Genomic DNA, 13,484 nt, shown 5'->3' with positions numbered 1-13,484 from the left:
TGAGTAAAACATCACCATACCTAAAATCTGTAAACAAATCTTGCACAACTCTTGTGTGTATGATGCGTCAGCACCTCTGAACTGTCGCTAGGAACCACTACTTATGTAAGTTGATCAGATCAGCCTAATCATGCCAATACTTAAAAACTATATCAAACGATCCAAGAACTGACAGAATATGTATTGAGATTAGTTGAACACTAGCAATCAGCCTGAACTTCCAAGAACTGTTTCTGAAAACGATTTCTCCACCAGCTGCTTGCACCATACAATACGACGAAACAGTTCTGGTTGCATATCTTGAGATAGATCATCACACATGACTGAACCAGAGCTGCTCAAGCTGAACTCCTCTGTCCCTGCTCCCTAATATACACACCTACATGCACAAATCCTCCCCCGTAGCTCAGTTCTCGGAAGAAAATAAAAGAATCGAAAAAAAAACAAGAAAGTGTTACCTTGTTCAATCAAACTCTCTACTGAAAGTGCTCAATTGCCTTTTTCAGAACTTGTTTGAACCTCTCTATGTTCATCCGTACATCCTGCTTCCCCAGGTACCACACGGCGACGTTCCCCCACCCGCTCATGTGCACGGCTACGGGGTCCTTGATCATGGGGTGGTCCTTCCCGAACACGTCCATCAGCGAGCTCTCCTCGGCGGCGACGCTATACTCGATGTACCGGAGCCCCATGTCGTGTGCGGGGTCGCCGAAGTCGGTGCGGGCGATGTCCTCGAGCCGGACGTACGGCACTATCTGCACGAGCACGGCGCCCGTTCGGAGGAACATGCAGTTGGTCAGCCCGGCCCCGTGGACGCCCAGCATCACGTCGAAGGAGTTCACCTCCCGCGCAAACTCGTCGTCGCTGGCCCTTGGACGGCCGGTCACCGGTGACGGTCACCTCGAACCCGGAGGCCTCCGCGTCAGCGATAACCTCATGGAGGTTCATGAATTTCCGGATGTTGGTCCGCTGGAGGATCATCATCCGAGGCCGTCGACCGGCAGGACTCTCGCTGAGCTTGATCGGCCGGTCGCGCGGCAGGGAGTAGGCTTGTCTCAAGAACTTGGTGAAGTCCACCATAGCGTAGCCGCCGCCAGTATTGTCCAGGGAGGGGTCGATTGTGAACTCCTTTCGGCTGCCGTAGCCGACGATAACGTTCGGGTAGCACCGAACGGCGCCGTCGTCCTTGTCAAAGTCGACAATCTCGTGGCGCGAGAATTTGCTGAAAATCCTCTTGTACTTGTCCACCCAGAAGGGCAGCAGGTTGACGACGAGGAGCTGGACCTCTCCGTTGAACTGCCGCGCGCCGATGAACAGTGGAGCGAAAACATCGGTGAAGTCGTGCCAGTAGTTGCCGGTGAGGCTGCCGAGCTCGATCACCATCGCCGGGACGTTGAGCCTGGTCGTGCACTGCTGTGTTTACTCGGGGCTGGGAACTAACAGAATTCACCGTGACCGCCTTCAGGCCGTCCAGGTACTTCCGTGAGTAGGGCTTATCGTCCACTCCCGCAGTGGTGCGCGCGGAGAGACAATTGTGACCGTCGCCGCAGCGCCTCCGTGTGCCCGCATGTCGCTGGCCGGCTCGCAGATGTCGTACTTGCCAAACCACGTGTCGCAGATCGGCTTGGTGTGCGCGACGTTGTTGAAAAAAAAATCTGTTCCGCCCCCTGTTCAGTCACAATTTTTACAAGAGCATGTAAGGATCACAACGTGTATAATGTACCAAGACATTAGTTTACATGTGACATGTGAAATGCTGAGTTGTTCTTCAGGACACAAAAGGCACTAGTTTTGTACCGAATTCAGTGAATTCAACAGTGTCTTTTTCCTTTTGTTTGGTGCGTTTCCTCCCAATTGTCAGAGTTCCTTTGGTTGCCTAGCATCAAAACAAAAAAGACAAACGGGAAGGCATTATTCATCGCATAAGGCAGTGCATAGAAAACAAATAATGAATGATCAAATACATACATTCAGAAAACACATAAAGAATCATCAAATACCTGATTGTTCCTCGATTTGGATTATTGTCTGCCCATTCCTGCTCACCTTTCTCTTGTTCCTCTGAACCATAAAAAAAGAAGGTCGAAATCAGTATCATGTTGAAGGAGAATTTGTCTTGGTCTTAGTGGTTGATTATGTCTGCTGTCAGGCATGACGGGACTGACGTTTACCTTGGAGGCGGGCAGTTGGTTCCGTGTGCCACGGCCACCTTATTTCTGCTGAGTTCCTCCATTCCCCTACTCCCCACATCTACAGCAAATAACTCCAAGAAATTCTAAGGAAATTTGATCATGGGTACCTTGTTCTTGATGATTTCTCTGTCGCTTTGTAGGAACTGGGTTAACTGTGTTGAGAGTTGTTGCGCCGGCCGGCATAAGCTACATCTGCGTATGAGCACAAATCAGAATCATGCAGAGAACTGAAAATCAGAATCCCCTTTTCAAGCTCCAAGAGTTTCGCGAGTCTACAGCAATCAGAAAATTAAACACAAACGATTGCGTGATGAAATGATTACCGTGTGGGCTGTAGTTGAACCGTGCAGAGAGCATCATGTAGAGCAGCACCAGCACGAAGCCCAGGATTAGGCTGTACCCAACATAGCCGCTCTTCCACGGCGACGACAACAATTGTGCTGTCTTCATCGCCTTTGCTTCGGCTCGCATCATCTTATTTGCAGCATCCAGTGGAGGTATGCAAGAGAACGCCAACGACGACGACTGATGTCAACAGATGATGCTGTTTGGCCTCACCGCAGACCAACCATCGATCTGCAAAAGAGAACGCTCAGGGCAAGGCTAGTTCTACTGATTGTTTTGACTTGTAAGATAAGATCCAAGCACTACAGAATAGTTCTTTTCTCGTTTCCATTTTTATTTTTTTTATTCTGCCTTTATTGTTGTTAACTCCAACAAGCTATAATTTTACAACACAACAGAACTTTTGTACTTCCGGGGCTTTCAAGTTGGTATTAAATAAATGATGTCTCTTGGTTTGACATTTTCCCTGATCCAGCTGATTGATGACATGTTCAAACATGAGTAGCAATTGCTGTATAGCCTGGCCCCACGCACGTTGCGTGCACAATTCCGCACATAAAGAGAGAAGTACGTATTGGAATCTATCAAGTTCTTGAATGTCGTATAACCCAAGTTTTCATTACATTGGAGATGGGAGGTAGGATTGAAAAAAAGATATTAGAGTGTCTAGGGTTGGGCCAGGAGGCATCCAGAACACCAAAACAGTGCTATGATTTTGATGTTCTTTTTTACTCATCAGTTTAGACTTTACGATGAGTAAGATTCAATATAGTATAAATGCTAAGAGGCTTTGAGTTTGGTTCTTGTTTAGCGCAATTTGAATAAGAAATTTTGCAGATTATTTCTGTTCCTCACCTCAATTTTTTGACAGATAAAACTCAAAGATAGCTGCCAAACTAACCCGCGCATTGATTAAAGGGATTGTCTATTTACAAGGTGACTTTTTTTCCTTGGTGATTCAAATTCTTGACCTGGATTAGAATTCAAAGAAGGCACATATATACAAAGCTAATCTAATAGAGAAATTCGGATGATTCTACACAAAAATTAGATGACTTAGATAGCAAAATAGTTTGATTATTGCCCGAGAAATTTTGGATTTGGCTATGGCAACTAGCAAAAGGCAATGTGTGCTTTAGTATAAGACGTGACCAATTCAGTACAAAAGAATTAATTCTTTTGCAGTTGCCATACGTACAAGTAAAGCCAAACCATTAACATGACAAATAATCTAGCTTACCACCATTTGCTATTACGATACAAATGTCTCTCCATATTTGGTTAGGGAGGCTCTATCTGGTGACTGTTCACTCCCTCAATATTTTTGAAAACCAAAATAATTTTTAAACCTAATTCAACAATTTCTGAAAGATTGACAACAATTTCTAAACATAGTTCAACAATTTCTAAAACCTAATTTAAACAACTTCTAAAATTTTCAACAATTCGTGAAATCTATCAACAATTTCAACAGCCTAATTCAACAATTTTTGCATACCTCGCAACAACCTTTTAGTGGTGAGTGTTCACTATATATATGGATATAATTAAAAATGTCTATTTCATTATGTCAAGGTATATGAAAGCATACAAGATGTACACAATAATCTTTTCTAATGCATCCACAGGTTTCATTCTTAACCCATATATTTTTACAAATGTACTAATATAAAGGGAAATTGCTGGAGTTGCCACAAAGAAACCCCTATTTATTTTTTTCTAGAACAAACTAATGGTTTGGAGCCTATGACAATACTCGACGGAGGTTAGACCAGCCGGAGCATCGCGGTGAAGTAGTGGGCAGAGTTGTAGGTAGAGCTGAGGGGCGTGATGGAGGCAGAGTCTTCTGGAACCCTCGGTGGTGGAAGCCGAAGGCAAAGTCGATGCTGACGCTGAGGCAGCCCACTACCCCTTCAACGGTGGATGCCGAAGGTAGAGTCGACAGTGAGTTTGAGTGGCGTGACAGAGGCAAAGCCATCCGGAGCCCTCAGCGGCGGAAGCCAGGGGCTGAATAGACAACAAGGCTGAGGCAGCCTGCTACCCTTTTAGAGGTGGAAGCCGGAGGCAGAGTCATCAACGAGGCTGAGGTGGCCTGTTACCCCTTTAGTAGTGGATGCTAGAGGTGGAGTCGATGGTGAGGCTGAGGGGTGTGACGGGGTAGATGTAGGGTAACGGGAAGGCTACGCTAGCCTAAAACAAAAAATTTCTGCCGCATTCACCCAGGAAACCACATAGTAGGAGATCATAGATCGTTACCGCTCGACGCGCAGTGGAGTAGAAGAAGAGTGGAGTAGACCAATCCAACGTCGTGCGCGTCAAACGCCTCGAACAGCTTCTCAATCAGATCCGCGACCAGCACTGTGTAGGTGGTGACACTCCCCGACCAACTCCGAGTAGGTGGTCGTGCTCCTCCAGCAGTTCCTCGACCAGCTCTCGATCGGGTCTGTCGCGTAGTCGACCAATTTTGAGTGGTCGTGTCGTGCTGTCAGACCAGATCCGAGTGGTTGCATTGTGCTCCGCGATCATACAAGCAGGTACGTCGACCAGTTCGTCATGGCCAGCGACCAGTCCCGAACACGTCATGATCAACTCAACGAGAAGATCAGTGTCGCAATAGCAGCAGCGGCTCTATGGTATCCACATGTACTGGGCAGAAACGCCGAGCCAATGTGCTAGCACCGCACGTACGGCTAGGGTTTTGGGAGATCATGTAGAATGTTGCGGCCAGGGTTTTGGAGTGGCTCAATCCTTGCACGCCCTACCCATGCCTCTCCTTATATAGAGCTCACCGATGGGCTCCCACGTTGGAAGCCCTTTATGACTCTAACTTCTCATGGATCATAATCCAATCAAAACCCATATACAAATCCAATTTGCATGTTTTGTTCCAACCCATTAAGTGTGTGACCCGTTAGGTTCATGTACAAATGGTTACGACTCGGAAACCCTTTTCAAACCGAAATCAATAGCGGTTCCTAGAAGGACATGTTGACTCTCTAGTATACACAAAAAGATCATATCGGCTGAACCTTGATATACACATACACCGATCCCTTCGCCTCACGATACCAGTCAAGCTCAAGGTGAGATACGTGCCACCCTTGTGATAGCTCGACCATTCACTTGATCAAGTAGTGGATTCATCATGACTAACTCTTTAATCATATTGGCATGGTCATGCACTTTCTCGATCCAACTATCTCGAGGGGCCCAGAGATATCTCTCCCGTTATTAAGGAGGGGAAATTCCATCTTGATCGCTCACATCCACGACATGTTTCATGATAAGCCTAAAAACTACCTTTATGACTAACCGTTATGAAATAGCATTTGACAGCCTCAAAGTTTGCCACTACACATTCTAGGAATCAATGATGATTTCATGTCTAAGGATCCTACAGATGCACCATTTAAGATAACAACTGATGGCACATCATAAATAACAATCTCAGCAGTATCTCAAGGTGGGTCTATCCAATAACATGTTTTCTAACTTAAATGTTCACATTATTGACTTGGTATCTCCATACCTATGATCCATGAAACATGATCATCAATCAATACATGTGCTGGTCTGATGTATCATCACAATGATATGCAACCAGGGATCAACTAAGAATAAACAAAGAGTTTAATGAAGAAGTCACATACTTGCCAATCAATGTAAAAGGTAGCCATTCTTGGAATAACATGTTATTTAAAAGTACATTAACATAGACGTATGATATAATCATCTTTATAATTGTCTCTGGGGCATATCACCATCAGTAGAGACATCCAGAGCCCTCGGCGGCGGAAGTCAGGGGTGGAGTAGACGACGAGGCTGAAGTAGCTCGCTACCCCCTCAGCGATGCAAGCTAGAGGCGGCCTGCTACCCCCTCAGTGGTGGATGCTAGAGGTGGAGTCAACGGTGAGGCTGAGGGGCATGACGGGGCAGAGCTGTCTGGAGCCCTCGGCGACAGAAGTCTGGAGCAGAGTAGATGGTAAGACTGAGGCAGCCCACTACCCCCTTTAACACCCTGATTTTCAGATTTCTCAAATTTCTAAAATTTTCCAAGATTATTGAATAGCTTCAACAGTAGTATAGGTTGAAAACCTATTTTCTTAATCAATCAATCAGTATATGTTATTATTTTGTGTGCATTGCATACTGAGTTTTGTTAGAGCTAGGTAAATGCATTAGAGTTCTTTTTCCTTTTCTTTCTCTTTGGTGTTTTGAGTGAAAAAGATTTTGAAAAGGTTTTTACAAAACTCAGTAGTGAATAAGTTAAGGATTTTAATGGTTGGAATTCAAAATCTTTGAATTTATTATCTATTCAATCCTTGATCATACCTGATTCTTCTCTAGTTCAATTCAAATGTTATCCAAATTGTTTTTTAAAATCAATCTCTCCTCTTTCTCCAAATTCTATCCAAATCCAAATTCAAATTCCTTATCTACTCCTATTCTTGTTCAACCTTATTTTTCGTTTTTCTTAAATTCACTCTAAACTCAGTTCAAATTCAAACCATATTCAAATTTCTCTGCAAAAGTTTATTTTCTAAACCCTAGATATACCAAAAGTGTATTTGGGCTCAATCTTGCTCAAGTCCAAACCCTTAGCCAAGTCTTTTAGATGGCCCAACAAAGGATCCACGAAATCTGTAAATTTTCGCGGAGTTCTGGATAGCCTCATCTTCTCATGAAGTTTCGGAGTTCAAAACGGCCTCAAATGCAAATATTGACAATAGCAAAGTTGTAGGTCTCGTTGAGAGCTTCGATTTAAACCTATGGAAGTCCTCTTTTGGATAATGGAGCTAGGAGCTATGGCCCCCGAAATCAGTGCTGCGCAGATAAGTCTGAGTTCATATAGTATATCTTGTGGTGCATTTTCGGAAATCAAGATAGCGTTTTTAGAAGTTACCATGACTACCAAAGTTGTAGATCTTTTCGAGTACTATAATTTAGAATCAAGAAACATCCAATTTGGAGTCCGTACGATAGAGATATTATCCTCGGAATACAGAGCTGCGAAAAAGGAAATCGTAACCGGCTCGAACTTGAATCCAATTCGTGTTCGGTTTGGACTCCACCTCAACCAGCCACCCCTAGCCCTATAAGTATGTGTTGTATGCTCTCTCCTACCCCTATTTCATGCCCCAAGCCCTAGAAGTCACTGCTGCCCTATCCATGTGTCGCCGGAGCGCCGCCATTCGCCGGAGCCGCCGCTGCCGCCGCTCGTGATGCGCTACGTCGTCTTCTCCGTGAATCCTCCTTCCTCGACCATAAAAGAAAGGTGAGGACCCCTTCTTCTCCTCCCTTACTACTGTTTTAGCATCATACTAAGTCTGTAGCCAAGCCCTAGCCCCGGCCAAAACCCGATCTACGCCGCCACGACCGGAGGCATCAGAGCCGATGTAGGCAACGTTCAAGTTGAGTGACTAGGGGCTTTGGTGCAGTCATGGTCGGAGACTCTAAAAACCGGAGTAGGCGCAGCTTGGAGGCTCCAGTGTAGTAGTGGCTGGGGACTCCGGAGGCTGAAGTTGGCATGGCTTGAAGGCTCCGGTGGTCAAAGATGGGCTCTGCTAGTAGCGAGGTAGACAGACTCTGCCTGTAGAGCATAGTGGATTCTGAAAGTTGGATGGAGCTTTGGCCTTGAGGTGTTCCTCTTGTGTGTATTCAATTTGTGAGCTTCTGTGGTGTGAGCAGTGTTAGCTTTGTTTCTGTGTGGATGTGCTCGTGTGTGTGTTCGCGTTGAGTCTGTGTGTTAGCTTCTGTCCAATGCTTGTGTGTGCTTGCTGAGAGCTTGTGTGCTCCCTATTTGGTGCCTAACCAAATAGTGAGTGTGGAGGGCTCTGGTCGTGAGCACGAAGCGCTCCGGCAGTGAGCACGGAGGTAGTCCGGCAAGCGAAAGGGCTCTGGCAAGGCTCAGGAGTATGGCAAGGCATGGAGGTGTCGGAGGTCGACGAGGCCGGAGCCCGTTGAGACCAAAGTATGGCGAGGCTCCGGTGTATGGGGGTCTTTGGTTCGGCTAGGCTCCGACGTGGTGGCTTAGGGAGGCTCCCACTTGGTGGCTTCATGCTTGGAGTTGCAGAGATGTAGAGGTCGTGGAGGCATCACGGTGCATGGAGGCATCTCCAAGTGCTCATCCTCCGACGTGGTCTGTGGAGATAGCGCAGAGCGCTCGGCCTCTGGAGCCGCTAGACGGATAGAATGCTGACGAGACTCGAGGACCTGTCAAAGCTAAGCACACGCTCAATGTCACCCTCAGCCAGCTGCATGCATTTGTTAGAATGTGCGTATGGTAGTACAACAACCCATAGGAACTAGTGGCTACTATAAAGGTGCATTAAATGTTCTAACAAGCTGACACAAGATAAGCTTGCTAGCGGTAAGAAAACATGGGTACCACAAAAGTTAAGAGCTATCCTCCCATACCGTCCACATGCATGCTACTATCTCTTTTGCGTATGGAAAATAAAATATACTACTATTTCTTACACCATGAGAGTAAATATCCATGGGTCATGGTGTGAACGCAAAAGCTTTTGTCAAGTGTTGTGGTGCCTGCTCTGCCGTGGACAGTGTGTGCGTCAGGTGGGATAGTCTATTTTCTACTAGCTGCCTGTTCTATCTCTACCACTACATGCCCGGTGGAGCATTTATAACTTTATCTCGTGGTATTTAAACAGGTCTACTCCATTTTTTACCATGATCTTTCTAGCTTGGGCGCAGATCTTTGGTGTTAATAAACAAAGGTTTCCATTGCCCCCAAAGTGAGAGTGACTAGGTGCAGTGGACGCTTGCCCAGATAATCGCACGTAATGATGAAAATATTAGCAGAAGTACTAGCTAATCCACTTGCAGGTCCAACTGACCACCAGTTGACACTAGTAATGAAAAGGGTATATCTAACTGTACACAATAAATGGATGCGTGCCCTCACCATGTGCATGGAGGTTCGCATGGGTTTTACCTTTGCTTTTGCTCTCACATGGGTTAGCCTTCGCTCGAGGCCGAAGGGGCATGGGGAACCACACTTGTACGTGCTTTGCCTCCGAACGATCTCGGGAGCAGCTCGCAGCATGCCATAGTCGTTGTTCACTGTAACATTCCAGTTTTTGGCCAAATGTTGAATTTCAAAATCAGTTCAAAACAAATTCAAACCAAATCCAGATAAATTGTAAAACCTTTTCTTTTCCCTCCCTTGACCTTGGCCTCAATCCCTTTCGGCCCAGCCTTCCTCTCCTTCTCCTTCTCTCCCCAGCCCAATCTCCCTCCCCCCTTTCTTTTTCCTAGTCGGCCCAACTTCTTTCCCCAGCCCATCTCACCCCTAGCCTTCCCTTCCTTTCCCCCGGCCCGCTCCCCTTCCTCTCTGTTCTCCCTCACGCACCAGACCGGCCCGATCGCCTCTTTCTTCTTCCTTCCGCCACTCGTGTGTACCCGAGTTCGCTACCGTCGGACCCATGCGCCTGTGCCACCCACCACTGCCCACCTACCTCTGTCACCGCCGCCCCGTACCACTAACAACATCGCCGATTCACACCACCCGGCTTCGCTGCTCCTCTTTTGCAGTCACCGCACACCACGACCGAGGACATCAGTGGGCAAACCAAGCATGCGCGAAGTTTATACCACGTTGTCGGTGAATCAGGAACCGGGGGTCCCCGAATCCCGAGGCCAGGCCAGCAATCCGCCACGTGACGCCATCCCGCGGAGTCTCCTCCGCGAGGTAAAAAAGGTTAAGTCCCGGGAGAGGGCGCTCGGGGCCACAGTCAGTGGTCCCCGAGTACCCAAGTTCCCCGATGATCTGCGAAGTCTAAGTGCCGGGAAGAAAGTGCTCGGGGAGGTATACGGTGACCCCTGAGCACCCGAGTCCCCCGACGATCAGGAAAGCTAAGTACCGGGAGAAGTGTGCCCAGGGCCGCGAGCGGTGGCCCCCAGGGCACCCAAGTACCCCGAGGACCCACTGAAGGAAGTTCCAGGAGAGAGTGCTTGGGGCTGCGAGCAGCGGCCCCCGAGCACTCGGTCCCCCAAAGGTCCGTACAAGTGTGCCCGGGAGAGAGTACTCGGGGAGGTGAACAGTACCCCTGAGCACTCGGTTCCCCGAGGATCAAGAAAGGGCATTCTCGGGAGAGAGTGCTCGGGGTGGTGAACAGTGACCCCCGAGCACTCGGTTCCCCGACGACTCAGAGAGCCCCCTGACAGTGGCCCCCGAGGGGCCCACTGATGAGGTGTCAGCCAGTCAAAGGCCCAAGGCCGCATTTAAAGAGCGCGTGTGGCCTGTCATCCCCAACTGCTCCCGTCACGCTCGATGTCAGTTCCTGCCACATTCTGGCAGAAGGGCGTGGGGTCATTAAATGCACGGGTTCCATCCCGTGCCATCCGGCCTGTCTCGGGATAACGTCGTAAGGGCCAAGGCGTTCCGTCTGCCGTGCTGCTGTGGCAGGAGAACAAGGCAGGGCGGGCACGCCGGGCCGCTCTGCGGCTGCCCGGTGGGCCCTCTCCACGGCGCCCGTTGCCAGTGCATTTATGGTGACAGATGACCGGGCGTGCGGCGCATTTTTCACCCCCAGTCACTTCACACAGAGGCTATGATGACGCCCTTTCCATTTATGGTACCTTGGAACTCGTGCCCTCCCGTTCGGGGTACGCTGCTGCCGACGGGTATTTAAAGCAGCCGGCAGCACGAATAAAGACAAGTTTTTGAAGCTTTGAAATCTCTGAGCAAGCTCGACAAGTTAGACAATCTCTAAAAGGCTGGAAAATCCCAGAGGAAGTAAGTAGCAAAGAGAAGAGAAGATCGAGAGCACACAAAGCCAACAGACACACGCAGACCGAAGAACAAGGAGCCTCAGGCTCTAGGATAGACAAACATTCTTGTAACCCGCAACATCCTTGAGGGACATTCTCAAGGCATTTATAGTATCCATACAGGAGTAGGGTGTTACGCCTCCGTACGGCCCGAACCTGTCTAAACACCAGCGCATTTACTACGTTCCGCACTAGTTTGTTCCACCCCGCCAGCCATCGCATTTATACCTATTTATTTCTCCGGTGAACATATTCAGGATCATCCCCCTGGCCGAATCTCTAAAAAGGGGTCCCTCAGGATCCCTGTGACAGGAGTTAACCCTCCGACACACGTCGTCGGCTCGACTACCGAGCGTGACTTCTCCCTCCCTGTGCCGTGTGAAGTCCGCGCCTCTACACCACTAGCATTTACATGCCTTGACATTTCCTTGCGCTGTACCGTGCGTGCATTGCCGCCGACCCTCACTGTCGGCTCTGCCGCTCTCCCTCTCCTAGCTATAAGAGCCCCTCCTCACGCTCCCTCACAACTCACCGTCGCTCGCCGAGCTCACTAAGGCAAGCATCACTTCTCTCTCTTCCATTCTCTCTCTCTCTCTCTATCTCTCTCGCATTCTCTCTATGCTTCCCTTCCGATGGCCGCTACCGTCGATCCATTGACCCCGAGTTGCCGTTGGCCAATTGAACACATGGCAAGCTTTATCGAGCCTAACTCCTCCTCTATAGCCCCTCTAATCAGCATTTCCACCTCTCTCCTGAGCTTCCACCACAGCTGCCACCCCCTCTCTATCACAGGCTGTCGTTAGTACCCCGCTGACCAAACCAAGTGGCGACATGTGTTCACTACACCACATACAAGCTTCTAGAGCCCAAAATCCCAACCCAAAACCATCTCCCCACGGATTCTGACTTCGAGCGCCACCATCCCCAACTCCGGCAAGAAATAGACCTCGTTCCGGCCATCGCCACCAATGATGTGTCCCCCTATCGGCTCCATCATGTCATGCTGAACATCCTAGACCGCTCCTCAACCCAATCCGAGGCCGAGAGCCACCGGCGGTGAGTTTTCCGGTGGGCCCATGCCATGGACACATCGACTCCACCGTCCTAGAGCTACTGCCTTGATGTTGTCTCCCTGCAGTCTACCATTGTCTCCCTCCTTCTCTGTGTGCGTAACTCCGATGGGTGGGACCAGCCGCTACCTCCCCCGCCTTGGTTGAAATGGGTTGCCTCGACCCATGGGCCAGCCCAAAAGCTTGAGCCAAGCGAAGCCCGCATACACAGTGTAGTCCAAAGGAATAGTAGCCTTTTCTTTTTCCCAGAATCCGATTTTCCAAGGAATATTCTCCACTTTTATTTTCTAGAATTGAACTGCCAATCAAGTTCTGAAGCCCGTTTCTCCTCTATTTCAACTCTGGATTTGAGGATTCTTCCACCAATATTCATCTAAATTCAAATCCTATCTATTCATACTAGTTTTATATTTATTTCAAATTTATTTATATTGTATTTATATTTATTTGTTTCTATGTTGGTATTGTTGTCTGTGTGTCGCGTTTTAGAAACCGGAGAGTTTGAGGACGAGGAGCTGAGAATGCCAAACTTTGAGCAGGACCCCTTTAAGGACTTCAACGAAGGCAAGTCTCAATCCATTTCCCTTTTGATCATACTGAACCCAGTTTTATCACCACATCCTGTAGTAGCCATTTTCCATATATTAATTGTATGAAGTATTATTTAAAGGCATAATTTAAATTGTTGACCTAGTTATGACCTACTATAGATTAGCCAGCCTATTTGTTACCATCCTGAATATAGTCTTGATAAACTTAGGAGATTCATCTTGGCTACTCTAATTATGCTAAGACGATTACCTTAATAATAGTATGCTTAGGATTGTATACTTTCTAATACTTCATGTGTAATCACTATTAATTTTGCGAAATGGGTGAAACTTGGTGCTTTGGTGTTGCATGAGTTGTGGGATGGGAAAACTTGTTGGAAATTGATAGCAACCGGGAACTTGTTAGAGTTAGGGCAAATTAGGGTTTCATTGGGAACGCCTTGGGAGTTAAAGCTCTCCCTGTGTGGCAGACTTTGTGAGGATAGCTGCATGTGTGGCAGGCTCTATGTGAAGATGTTTTTCTTGGCTCTTTT

The 13,484-nt window shown here is 47.8% G+C and overlaps 1 pseudogene; it reads right to left on the bottom strand.

Annotated features, from left to right (window-relative positions):
* On the bottom strand, nt 1-2,883 carry LOC133925865 (alpha-1,3-arabinosyltransferase XAT3-like; annotated as a pseudogene).
* Between the last annotated feature and the right edge of the window lie 10,601 nt (nt 2,884-13,484).

Source organism: Phragmites australis, chromosome 8 (assembly GCF_958298935.1).
Source record: "Phragmites australis chromosome 8, lpPhrAust1.1, whole genome shotgun sequence".
In the NCBI taxonomy this organism is placed as follows: Eukaryota; Viridiplantae; Streptophyta; class Magnoliopsida; order Poales; family Poaceae; genus Phragmites; species Phragmites australis.
The sequence above is the reverse complement of the archived record's forward strand: the minus strand, read 5'-3'. Positions and strand labels throughout refer to the sequence as shown.